The sequence below is a fragment of the Heterodontus francisci genome, unplaced genomic scaffold (assembly GCF_036365525.1).
Source record: "Heterodontus francisci isolate sHetFra1 unplaced genomic scaffold, sHetFra1.hap1 HAP1_SCAFFOLD_330, whole genome shotgun sequence".
NCBI classification, from domain to species: Eukaryota; Metazoa; Chordata; class Chondrichthyes; order Heterodontiformes; family Heterodontidae; genus Heterodontus; species Heterodontus francisci.
In genome coordinates this window covers 872066-885698 of record NW_027141448.1, presented here as the reverse complement: position 1 = coordinate 885698, position 13633 = coordinate 872066, and the positions used below count along the sequence as shown (strand labels likewise).

The 13633-nt window shown below is 45.5% G+C and overlaps 1 non-coding gene across 1 annotated transcript; it reads right to left on the bottom strand.

Moving 5' to 3' along the window:
- Positions 1–6724: 6724 nt before the first annotated feature.
- On the bottom strand, positions 6725–6798 carry trnai-gau (transfer RNA isoleucine (anticodon GAU)). Its single transcript has one exon. It is a non-coding gene; the product is annotated as a tRNA-Ile (tRNA).
- Positions 6799–13633: the final 6835 nt, after the last annotated feature.

Genomic DNA, 13633 nt, shown 5'->3' with positions numbered 1-13633 from the left:
GTTCGGTTTTCCTCTCACTGACAGCGTGTTTCACTCGGGTTAATATAACCCGGGACTTTTGCTGCTGAAATGAATTCTGCAAGGTCCCAGCAAACACACCGGCTCCCTCCTTTCTCCCCTCTTTCTATCGGATTGTTTTCCCAGGAGGGGCTCAATAATAACAAACCCCCTGCAGGGAATGACCACAAATTGAGCATCTAAATGGGGCAAGTGGGCAGCTTTCTGGGTTCTCGGTTCCCCCTACCCCGCCCCTCCCTCCCTCCAGTCCAAGCCCCTCTTCACTTTCTTTGGGACTTTGATGAGGGTGAAATGGGGAAAGTTCCCATTGATGTTTGAATGCTGAATTGCTGCAGGGATCTGCGCACGCGTGATGCAGGCCCGCCCACAGTGGGACGTCACAATGAGGAGTGGAGCGCATGCGCAGACTTTCCCAACCCAGTCTGTGAAGCCATTCACTCAATCAGGGGAAGATGCTTTAAATCAGCTGCTAATGGAGACTTCCTGGGCCCGGGGGAAGGAAACAAACAGCACCTGCTTCCAGCAGCCACTGCTTTGGGAGCGTGTCCGCAGATGTGCTCAGAGATTAGCATTGAGTGGTGGGAAGTTGAGGGGGAGTCGGGGAGTGTTTGTAACAGACTTTTTTTTAATTTCCAAAATATACTTTATTCATAAAAATCTGTAAAAATTACATTGCCAAACAGTTTCCAAACAGCACCAAAAAATACAAACATTGCAAGGGAGGTCAGTTTCCTTCAATACTGTCAAAAGTTTCTTCCCAACCCTTCAGTTTCACAATTGTCATGTCAATTACAGTTTTACATTTACAGCAATTGAGAATATTAACGATACAGTTCGACGGGTTTCCCATGGATCCAGCCCCTCAGTCCAGCTTGGTGGGGGAACCTTACACTGTGGTCTTTCCCCATTGAGCCTTTGCTGCGGCTGCCCCAAGCTTTAGTGCGTCCCTCAGCACGTAGTCCTGGACCTTGGAATGTGCCAGTCTGCAACATTCGGTCGTGGACAACTCTTTGCGCTGGAAGACCAGCAAGTTTCGGGCAGACCAAAGGGCGTCTTTCACCGAATTGATAGTCCTCCAGCAGCAGTTGATGTTTGTCTCGGTGTGCGTCCCTGGGAACAGCCCGTAGAGCACAGACTCCTGTGTTACAGAGCTGCTTGGGATGAACCTTGACAAAAACCACTGCATCTATTTCCACACCTGCTTTGCAAAGGCACATTCCAGGAGGAGGTGGGTGACCGTCTCTTCCCCACCACAGCCAACGCGGGGGCACTGTGCGGAGGGGGCGAGACTTCGGGTGTGCATGAAGGATCTGACGGGGAGGGCCCTTCTCACCACCAGCCAAGCTACGTCTTGGTGCTTGTTTGAAAGTTCTGGTGATGAGGCATTCCGCCAAATGACTTTGACGGTCTGCTCGGGGAACCATCCGACAGGATGCACCGTTTCCTTTTCCCGTAGGGCCTTGAGGACATTCCGTGCAGACCACTGCCTGATGGACCGGTGGTCAAAGGTGTTTGCCCGCAGAAACTGCTCCACGAAGGAAAGGTGGTACGGCACCGCCCAACTGCATGGAGCGTTCCGCGGCAATGTGACCAGGCCCATCCTTCGCAACACCGGGGACAGATAGAACCTCAGCACGTCGTGAAACTTGGAGTTTGTGTACTGGGGATCTACACACAGCTTGATGCAGCCGCACACGAAGGTGGTCATCAGGATGAGGGCCACGTTGGGTACATTTTTCCCGCCCTTGTCCAGAGATTTGAACATCGTGTCCCTCCAGACGCGGTCCATTTTAGATCCCCAGACGAAGCGGAAAATGGCTCGGGTGACTGCCACGGCGCAGGAGTGGGGTATGGGCCAGACCTGCGCCACGGAGAGCAACAGCGTGAGCGCCTCGCACCTGATGACCAGGTTCTTACCCACAATGGAGAGAGATCGCTGCCCCCACATGCCCAACGTTTGTCGGACCTTGGCTACTCGCTCCTCCCATGTTTTGGTGCACGCCCCAGCCATTCCGAACCATATCTGTTTGTAACAGACACTGTGGAGCAGGAGCTGCTCCCGGAACATGGAGTGAGCCGGGGACATGGGGAAGGGAGATTTCATTCTCGGACAGTGTCTGTACGGGCTCAGGGAGACACAATGGGAAGAAATCACTATTGAAAATCACTGACAATTTTACCACCCAAAGGAGAGGGAATTTTCCTGCTTCAGTTCCAATCTCTCACTGTTTGTTGGATCGTGAACAGTGGGGGAAAAATAGCCGCACAATAACGATGTGGACAGTTTGACAAAGAGCATTTATTGCAGACACCAGGTGAGAAGTGTGAAAGGCACATTTTAAATAGTGGCTGCTTGTTTTCCGTTGAAATAGAAATGCGACTGTGTAAAGGTCACTGCTCTATCGGACAGTCCCAGTCATTGAGCAGTGCAGGGCTTGTGTTGTTTCTGAATGTCACAAACTTGTTGTAAATCCACTGCAAACACCTGGTAAACAGAAGCTGAATACTGCAGTACTGCAGTGGAGTCAGACACTGACACCGTTTGTGTTCCTGGTTTTCATTTAATGATTGTTCATAATGATTATTATTGGGACGATTACATTGATCGCTTTTGTATCTTCTATCTCATCAGTTCTTTCATTCCTGCAGGAAAATACACGAAGGAACCTGAATGGATGTGGTGATTCTTGGACACAAAGAAAAGTGCAGCGAGCTCATTCCAACACACAGTCGGTACAGGATCACTCCCAAAGCACAGAGATACTGCCAGCTCATCAGTTCCACTGGAACAAACAAAAGAAGTAGTCACACAGACACTGATCCCAAAGTCAAGAGACACATTTTCAATCCAACAGTCAAACAACAGCATGAGAGACAGAAGTTGTTTCCATTTCACTCCAATTCAGTACAGCTGACAGGTTGATCCATCAATCACAGTCCAAAAACAAACTCACCATCAGATCTAAATAAACTCTGTCACCATGGTTACATTTTAAATATAAAATCTGAAATAGAACAGACAAAATTTACAGAATTGAAAGGTACAGAATGAATGCAAGGAGGCTTTGAGGGGATTTGGACAGGTTAAATGAATGGGCAAGAAAATGGCAGATGGAATATAATGTGAAAAAGTGTGAAGTTCTCCACTTTGGTAGAATAAACAGAAAGACAGAGTATTTCTTAAATGGTGAGAGGCTGGGAAGTGTCGATGTTCAAAGGCACCTGGGTGTCCTTGTTCCTGAGACACTAAAAGCTAGTATGCAGGTGCAGCAATCAATTAGGAAGGCAAATGGTATGTTGGCTTCATTGAAAGCGTATTTGAGTACATGAGTAAAGATGTATGAAGTCTAGATGAGACTGCACCTGGAGTATTCTGTACAATTTTGGTTTCCTTATCTAAGGAAGGATAGACTTGTCATAGAGGGAGTGCAACAGAGATTCACCGGTCTCATCCCCTCGGATGGTGGGATTGTCTTATGATGAGAGACTGCAGAGACTGGGCCTAAATTCTCTAGAGTTTTGAAGAATGAGAGGTGATCTCATTGAAACAGACAAAGTTCTTCCAGGGTGTCACAGGGTAGATATGGATAGGATGATTCCTATGTCTAGTGAGTCCAGAACAAGGGGACACAGTCTCAGAATAAGGGCAGGCCATTTGAGACTGAGATGAGCAGGAATTTCTTTACTCAGAGGGTGGGAACTCTGTGGAATTCTTTATCCCAGAGGGCTGTGGAAGATCAATCATTGAACATATTCAAGACAGAAATCGATAGATTTCTAAATACTAACAAGATCAAGGGATATGGAGATAGCAGGAAAAATGGCGTAGAGGTAGATGATCAGTCACGATCTGTTTGAATGTTGGAGCAGGCTCGATGGGCTGAATGGCCTAATTCCCCTATTTCCTATGATCCTATGAATCCCAATAATGTACATCAGACGTTAGACCAAGTTATGCATTACATACCAGTTCAAAAATGCCACAGATATTAAGACTGAAAGACACAGTATCAATTCCATTACTACAAAATGAAGGACTTGGAGCTTGCAGACCAGCCCATGTTTAAGATTGAAAGTTATATTTTCATTCACAATCGTTTTCACAGAGCTAAATATTGAATACCAATCCACAACTTGTACAGGACTACCAAATAAAACCTACAACTGTAAAATACTGTTAATCCATATTTTAAATTAAACACAAGGCAAATAAATATTGATACATTAAGAGAGCAGGAAACAGTGAGAGCAGAATGGAGCATAAAGAGCCCAGGAGAGGGAGCAAGAGTTCACTCGGAGAGCAGGGAACAGCGAGAGCAGGCGTCAAAAAAGGCAAAGGAATACACAATTACTGGGAGAACACTGAACGGTGTAGAGGAAGTGAGGGACGTTGGAGTGAATGTCCACAGATCCCTGAAGGTAGCAGGACAGGTCAATAAGGTGGTTCAGCAGGTATATGGAATCCTTTCCTTTATTAACTGAGGTATAGAGTAGAAGGGTGACCTGGTTTCCATGTCAATAAGTCACTGACAGCTAACATGCAGGTGCAGCAAGCAATTAGGAAGGCTAATAGTATGTTAGCCTTTATCGCAAGAGGATTTGAGTACAGGAGTAGTGAATTCTTGCTTCAATTGTATCGAACCCTGGTTAGACTGCACTTGGAGTACTGTGTGCAGCTTTGGTCCCCTTACCTTCGGAAGGATATTATTGCCATAGATGGAGTGCAAAGAAGGTTCATCAGACTTGTTCCTGGGATGGTGGGACTGTCCTATGAAGAGAGATTGGGGAAACTGGGGCTGTATTCTCTAGAGTTTTGAAGAATGAGAGGTGATCTCATTGAAACCTACAAAATATTTAAAGGACAGTCAGGGTAGATGCAGCTAAGATGTTTCCCCTGGTTGGGGAGGCGAGAACCAGGGGACGCAATTTCAAAATAAGGGGCAAGCCACTTGGGACAGAGATGAGGAGAAATGTTATTCCTCAGAGGGTTGTGAATCTTTGGAATTCTGTAACCCAGAGGGCTGTGGAAGCTCAGTTATTGAGTATGTTTAAAGCAGAGATTGATAGATTTCTAAATACAAATGACATAAGGGAATATGAGGAAAGTGTGGGGAAAAGGGCATTGAAGTGGATGATCAGCCATGATCATATTGAATGGTGGGGTAGGCTCGATGGGCTGAATGGCCGACTCCTGCTCCTATGTTCCTATGTTCCTAACTCCACATTGTCGATGAGATACAGCCTCAGGCTGACTTGTCGGGTGTTGCAAACAGATATCACTGCTTCTGATCTTCACCAGAACAGAGAGTGAGATGTAAAATTGATCATCAAACAGACTGTGAGAGAATACAACAGAATAAAACACATGGAAAGACACTGTGGAATAACAAATAGATTTGATTGGAATGTTGAATTTTGATTGGAATGGATAAAACAGCAGAAACAGCAGAATAAATTGGGACAGAAAAGAGAAACTGATGGGAAGAAGGAAGGAAAGAAAGGATGGATCTGTTCACTTTTTTCAGTTTTTTCACTGGTCCATCAAAGCTGGATTAAAAAAAGATGCAGAAAACAGAGAATTTCACCAAAAAGGGAGATTAAATGCTGCCGAAACCTTGGATGGAAGGATGCCCCAACAGATCACCTGTTTAACTGTCTCCTCACTGGGGGATTTCAATCAATGAGCAATATTATTCTCTACTTTTCTTTTGTTAAATGAAACCACTACTGTCACTTGGAGTTAATATCCCTGTGTTCCAACTCCTGAATCATGAAATTGTGAGTTTCGCGATATTTTCTGGACACATTCCCTGCTGAAAGAACTAAGAACTCTTTTCTAATTTACACAATACTATATACACACTCATCAAGCCTCCTAAACGAGCATCCTTGGTGCTGCTCTCTCTTCTCCCAAACCTCATCTCATGTGACTGTTACATCATCACTCTGATTGTGGGAGGGGTTGATCCCACTATCTTCAGCATTAACCCTTTACATCCTCATAATGCACTGTCTGTCCAAAAAAATCGGTGGAGGGAACTTGAATTATCAAAACAGCAACAGCTGCCAGTTGAAAATCAACTCAACCCATCAGAGAGAGAGAGAGAGAATGTCAGAGAACTTCCTGCATCCAGTCCTGACCCTGTCACACTCAGCAGCTGCTCACCCAGACCCCACTCTCATCAACACTGAACATTTTTACTGAGACCCTTCAAATACTGTTTATAAAAGGCCGCAAAGATCAAAGTTCACACAGTTGTATTAAATACAACAAAGTTTAATATCTTCTCACCGTTTCTCGGTAACCACATGAGACATAGGTTTTCTTATTTGGTTCCTTTGATTTTTCTTGTTCCTGACTGACAAATATTCCAAACCTCAGATAAACCCTCCCACTTGCGTCATGTCCCAGTCTCGGTTAAAAGCAACACATAATGACACAAACACTCTCCTTCAGTGAGATTAATATCAAGCTGTTTTCCAGGTTGAATGTAACTGTGAACAAATTTATGTCAAAGAAGTTACCTTTGATGTATCAGCACTGAAGTTCTGTGCAAGGAGGAACAGCCATTCCAAACTCATATCCTTCACAAAGGCTGTTTTTGTATGTGATTGAAATTCATCATGTATTATGAATTGAAGCTCACAAGACACAGATGTCAGTGTTGATAATGAAACTTTTCAAGCCTGTTGCTACTGTGAAATAAGGCTCTGTTGGGAGTTGAACCCAGGATCTCCTGTTTATCAGACAAGTGCTTTAACCAACTAAGCTACAGAGCCAGATTGCAAATGTGCGTGCAATTGATGTCAGAGGAAGACCTTGCAGATAGTGGGCAGACTTTGGCGAGTCAAGAGCTGAGTTCTTCACGGCAGTGTTCCCAGCCTCTGACTCGCTCTTGTAGTTGTAGCTGTAGTTGTAATTGTAATAGGCAACCGTCCGTCTCGGAAGACGATGGGCTACACCCGGGGTGTACGTCACTTCTGTGTGAAACATTGTTTGTTGTGGCTGTCGAGGACGACTCGTGAGTGACAATCCCTTCCACAGCTAGTACAGATGAATATCATTGGCCCGAGGTCGACTGATAATTTTTCCTTCCTCTGAGCTCTCTTTCCCACCATCTGGTCATTTCTTTTGTCCTCTGCTTTTCCCATGGTCTTCCTGAATGCCTTTCTCCAGGAATTCCAGTCAGCAGGAAGGACTTCCCATGCATCGACTCCAATCCCAGTCAGCTTGAGATCTCGCTTTGCAAATGTCCTTGTATCACAGACGTGGGTGACCTGTTGGTCTCGTGCTGATAGCAAGCTCACCAAAGAGCATGTCTTTGGCAAAGCGACCGTCATCCATTTAGCACACATGACCCAGTCAACAGAGTCACCGCTGACTCAAGAGGGCAAACATGCTGCAGATCCCTGCACGCTGGTGTACTTCTGCATTCGGCACTCTGTCCTGCCAGGAGATGCCCAATATCCATCTGAGACCGCGGAGGTGGAAGCTGTTCAGCTGCTTTTCTTGGCTTGCATAAGTTGTTGATGCTTCTCTACTATAAAGGAGGGTGCTGAGAGCACAAGCCTGGTACACGCGGAGTTTTGTATTTTCGATCAGTTTGCTGTCGGTTCACACTCGTCTTCTCAACTTTGACATGACAGCTGCAGCATTGACAATCCTGATGCTGATTTCAGTATCAAGGGACAGATTGCTGGTGATTGTTGATCCAAGGTATGTGAAGCTGTTGACAACCTCCAAAGTGAGCCTGTCGATGTTGATGGAAGGTGGAGTCTCTACGTCCTGGCCCATAACTTTGATCTTCCTGCTGCTGATCGTCAGTCCAAACTCCTTGCAGGCCAGGGAGAACCGATATACAAGCTGCTGTTAATGAACTTCATTATGGGATGTCAGCACAGCGTCATCAGCAAACAGCAACTCACAGACCAAGAACTGACTCATTTTGGTCTTGGTGCGCAGTCTTGCCAAGATGAACAGCTTGTCATCAGCTCTGGTATGCAGGTGGACACCCCCATCTGAGTCACTGAAAGTTTAAAATAGCAGCATGGAGAAGAATATGCCAATTGTAAAGGATGTGAGCTGCGAGGAGGTTACAAGGAGGCTTCCAGGGGACTTGGACAGGATAAGTGAATGAAATGACAGATGGAATATAATGTGAATAAGTGTGAAGTTATCCACTTTGGTAGAATAAACAGAAAGACAGAATATTTCTTAAATGGTGAGAGGTTGGGAAGTGTTGATGTCCAAAGGGACCTGGGTGTCCTTGTTCATGAGACACTAAAAGCTCGCATGCAGGTGCAGCAATCAATTAGGAAGGCAAATGGTATGTTGGCCTTAACACGAGGGGTCATGAGTACAGGAATAAAGATGTCTTGCTGCAATTGTATAGAGCCTTGGTGAGATCGTGCTGGAGTATTGTGTGCAGTTTTGGTTTCCTTATCTAAGGAAGGATATACTTGCCACAGAGGGAGTGCAACGGAGGGTCACCAGACTAATCCCTGGGATGGTGGCATTGTCTTATGAGGAAACTGGGCTTGTATTCCTTAAAGTTTCATTTAAAAGGCCATTTAAAACTGAGATAGGGTGGAATTTCTTCACTCAGAGGGTGGTGAATCTTTGGAATTCTCTACCTCAGGGGTTTGTGAAAGTTCAATCATTGAGCATGTTCAGGACAGAAATTGATAGAAATCTTGATACTCATGACATCAAGGGATATGGGGAGAGCGCGGGAAAGTGGTGTTGAGGTAGATGATCAGCAAGGATGTAATTGAATGACAGATCAGGCTCGACAGGGTAAACTACCTCCTCCTACGTTCCGAAGAGAGTTTGCACCAGGACACAGCCCTGTTTTACCCTACTGCTGATCGTGAAAGTGTCTGATGTTGCTCCATTGTAACTGACGGAACTGTGCATGTTCTCGTGGAAAGAAGAGATGACGCCCAAGAGTTCAGGAGGGCAGCCTAGTTTCCACAGCAGTTTGAAGAGTCCGTCTCTACAAACAAGATAGAAGGCCTTGGTGATGTCTATAAAGACAATGTAGAGTGGTCTGTCCTGTTCACAGTACTTCTCCTGTAACAGCCGAAGTGAGAAAATCATGTCGACTGTCGATCTACTCGCTCTGAAGCTGCACTGAGACTCAGGATAGATATGATGTCAGGGTCTGCAATCTGGTCAGAGCAATGCGAGGAAAGACCTTCCCCACAATACTTAGCAAGCAGATGCCTCGCTAATTGCTGCAGTCACTGCGATCGCCTTTATTGTTGCACAAGGTGACAATGTTTGCATCACGTATGTTGAGAGGCGCAGATCTCCCCTTCCAACAGAGACACAGAAGTTCATGGGGATGCTGCCGCAGAGCTGCTTTTCCACTTTTGATGATTCCAGTTGGAATATCATCATTTCCCAGGGCTTTACCACTGGCAAGACGGTCAATGGCGTTGTTGAGCTCTTTGGTGGTGTCGCTGTCCAGCTCCTCCATGACAGGGAAGTCTGGAATGGTGCTGAGAGCTACTTCAATGACAATGTTCTCCGTTATGTAGAGTTCAAGGTAATGCTCCACTCACCTTTCCATCTGCTTGTTAGGTTCAGTGATGATCACCCCTGTCTTTGTCTTCAAAGGTGTTGATTTAGTTACTGCTGCTCCCATTGCTTTCATAATTTTTGTTTTATTCATTCATGTGATGTGATCATCACTGGCTAAGCCAGCATTTATTGCCCATCCCTCATTTCCCATGAGAAGGTGGTGGTGAGCTGCCTTCTTGAACCGCTGCAGTCTGTGTGAGGTAGGTACACCCACAGTGCTGTTAGGAAGGGAGTTCCAGGATTTTGACCCAGCAACAGTGAAGGAAAGGCGATATAGTTCCAAGTCACGATAGTGTGTGGCTTGGAGGGGAACTTGCAGGTGGTGGTGTTCCCATGAATTTGCTGCCCTTGTCCTTCTAGTTGGTAGAGGTTGCGGGTATGGAAGGTGCTGTCTGAGGAACCTTGGTGTGTTGAATTCCTTCATATGTCCCTCCAGCATCCCCCAGATTCAGTGGCAGTTTGTATGCTGTTGCAGAGTTTGAACCAGTGTTGATTGGTACAGTGCTGAACAGTCTGCAGAGACTTGTTTCTGGCAGTTCTGAGAGCATCTAGAGTTTGTTTGCTGGAGACTTGTTTGTAGTTCATGAGGACTCTCTTCTTAGTTGCAGTAACTGACTCCATTTCAGTCCAATAAGCCTCAAAACAGTCAGCATTCCTCCCATCTCTTTTCCCATACACAGCGAGTGCAGAGTTATAGATGGTGGTGTGCAGATGATTCCACTTTGATACCACACTGAGGCCTTGGGCGTTTTCTGAAAGAGCCTGATCGAGGATGTTGATCCTTGACATCTGGGGTGGAGGTGAGTGTCGGCACACAGATGCATATGAGATTAACTGGGCCCGCGCTTGTTGACAAGTGAAGGGTAAGAAGTCTATCTGAGCCTACTGTGGGTGGTTCACTCATCACAAGTAGCATGTTATTTACTGTGAAACCCACTCCATGCTCACGAGTTGCCTCTTGGGCTTTCCCCTGCCAGAGGAAGGTGTAGTGTTTCTCTTTGAGGGATCCACTTTGAATGAGTCTAGTTTCTTGCAGCACAGCGATGTCCACATTGAGCCTTGTGAGTTCCTTGTCAATCACAGCTGTCTTGTGTGTGCCATCAACCTGCAGAAGGTTGTCGGTAAGGCCAGGACACATGGTCCTTCCATTCCAGCTTGTGATGCGAAGCACTGGTGTCTTCTTTGTTGAGTTTGTCTTGCCTGGTGCAAAGATTATCAATCCGCCAGTTGAGAGATATCTCTCGAAGCTGTAAGCACCCATTGAAGCAAGTAGGTCTTGTCAGGACAGCACCTAACTGACTGGGGGCTGCACAGCTTGGAGTAGGTGGTAGTTATCCATTGAGACGCGATGATCTCTCCCACTGTCAAAAGTAGCCCCTAGTGCTCATACTCTACACCAATTGAGTGAGAGCTTATAATCGGTAACTGTTTCTTCCCATGTTTTGCTAATGTTTAACCATGACGCTGGAGTGTCCTCTCCAGGGCACAGGCCTGGGCAAATAGTATGGAGACACTGAGCATCAGGACCCCCTCTCAGCATTGCTAGTATTGTCCAAAGGAAAGGAAAAAACCAGTACTATTTGGTACCAGCTCTGCTGTAGGAGTTGCTGGAAAATTACCTGATAAGTAACAGGTATGGGACTCCACTCCGGATTTACTGTCCAGGTTTACTCCCTAAGCCTTCTTCTCTCTCAAGACACCCACAGGGAAGTGAGACTTTTTGCCCATAGATGGGGCTCTGTTTCTTGGCATCAGGATGGAAGCACACGCCAGTGGGCCTGCATGACATGCACAAGGATATCACACACTGCCCCAAACCCTGTGACAGCTCAGAGAGATACCCTGATGATAATATACCCCACAGGAAAATCACAAACAGCCCCCTCCCTAGGACAGCTCAGGGTCAGACACTGCACACACTGCAACAACAGTGACATTACTGGATTAGTCCCTCCATTCTGAAAAACAAGCATTCACCCTACTTTATGCTTTCCGTCTCTCAGCCAATTTTGTATCCACGCTGCCACTGCCTCTTTAATCCCATCTGCTCAAATTTTGTTAACAAGTCTATTTTATGGTACTTTTTCAAACACAATTTTGAAGTGCAGACACACACCATCAACCTCACCACCCTGGTCAACTCTCTCTGAAACCTCATCAAAGAAATTAATTCATTAATTAATTCATACACAATCTTCTGTTAACCAATCTGTACTGGCTGTCATTTATTAGCCCATGTTCTACCAAGTGCCAGTTAATTTTCTCCTGGATAATTGTCTCTAAAAGTTTCCCCACCACTGACATTTGACGAACTGGTCTGTAGTTCCTGGGTTTATCTCTCTTTTTAAACAGGGCTGTAAAATTAGCAATCCTTGCAGACTTATCTTTCAGTTCTGGAAAGTCTATTGTGGACAATCTCTTTGGGCATGACTTTAACCAATTAAAGCAACAGGATACTTGATTAATAAGTCCAGAACTTTTATTGAGAGTAAAATAGTACTTAATAATTGGAAGTAAAATTATCTTGAACAAACTTGGGGAATATAACTTTACAGCTCTAGCAGGTGTGTGGACTAGTCGAGCTTGATCTCAGAGTGTCACGGTCCTCTTTGTCCAGCCTAGATCCCTCATCAGGTGGAGAACTTGGTCGATGATCTGAGCCTTTACCCCTGAGATCTTCTCGTGTTCCTGCACACTGAAACCTTACAAGATCCTTACTTTTAACCCCTGGATGGCCATCACACCACCTTGTAAAATAATAATTGGTCTGAGCTGTTGCTAGGTACATTTAATTGATGATGTCTTCCACTAACAGCCAACTGTCCTCAGAATCTCAGACATGAGTACAATGGAGTGGTTTCACACTGTCTCCCAAACTGATCTGAAACAAGTTTCCTATTCATTAAATCGAGACTCTTGAAAATGATGGAAATACTCAGCAGGTCTGGCAGCATCTGTGGAGAGAGAAACAGAGTTAACGTTTCAGATCTGTGATCTTTCATCAGAACTGGGCTGAAATTGTCTGAGGGACTGAGATTGTGGAATCAATTTCAGGGTCAAAAACATTGTACTCTGTAAGGATAGGAAGATGGTGATTATTAAGTATAGTGCAAGAATATAGATGCTTTTACATTATTTGAATCAACATTGATCACAATGACATTGATAACAATGGAAAAAGCAACACATGCATTTCACGACCACAGGACTTTGTAAAGCCTTTTACAGCCAATGAAGTACTTTCCAAGTGTCGTCACTGTACAGTACAATACAATACCCTACAATAAGGATATTTCACATTCGAGTCACGCAAGTCCCAGGCAATGACCTTCTGAAACAAGAGAGAATCTAACCCTCTCCCCTTGACATTCAACAGCATTACGAGTGCTGAATCCCCCACGATGAACATCCTGGGGGTTACCATTGACCAGAAACTGAACTGCAGTAGTCATATAAATATCATGGCTACAAGAGCAGGTCAGACACTAGGAATCCTGCGGCGAGTAACTCACCTCCTGACTCCCCAAAGCCTGTCCCCTATCCACAAGGCACAAGTCAGGAGTGTGATGGAATCCTCTCCACTTGCCTGGATCGGTGCAGCTCCAACAACACTCAAGAAGCTCAACGTCATCCAGGACAAAGCAGCCCACTTGATTGGCACCTCATTCAATAGATTCACTCTCTCCATCACCAACGCACAGTGGTAGCAGTGTGTACCATCCACAAGATGCACAGCAGCAAGGCAGCAAGCCTCCTTACACAGCACCTTCCAAACCCTTGACTTCTACTACCTAGAAGGACAAGGGCAGCAGATGCATGGGAACACCATCACCTGCAAGTTCCCTCTGAGCCACACACCATCCTGGAATTGGAACTATATCACAGTTCCTTCACTGTGGCTGGGTCAAAATCCTGGAACTCCCTTCCTAACAGCACCACATCGACTGCAGTGGTTCAAGAAGGCAGCTCACCACCACCTTCTCGAGGGAATTAGGGATGGGCAATAAGTGCAATAAATAAAAATAAAAT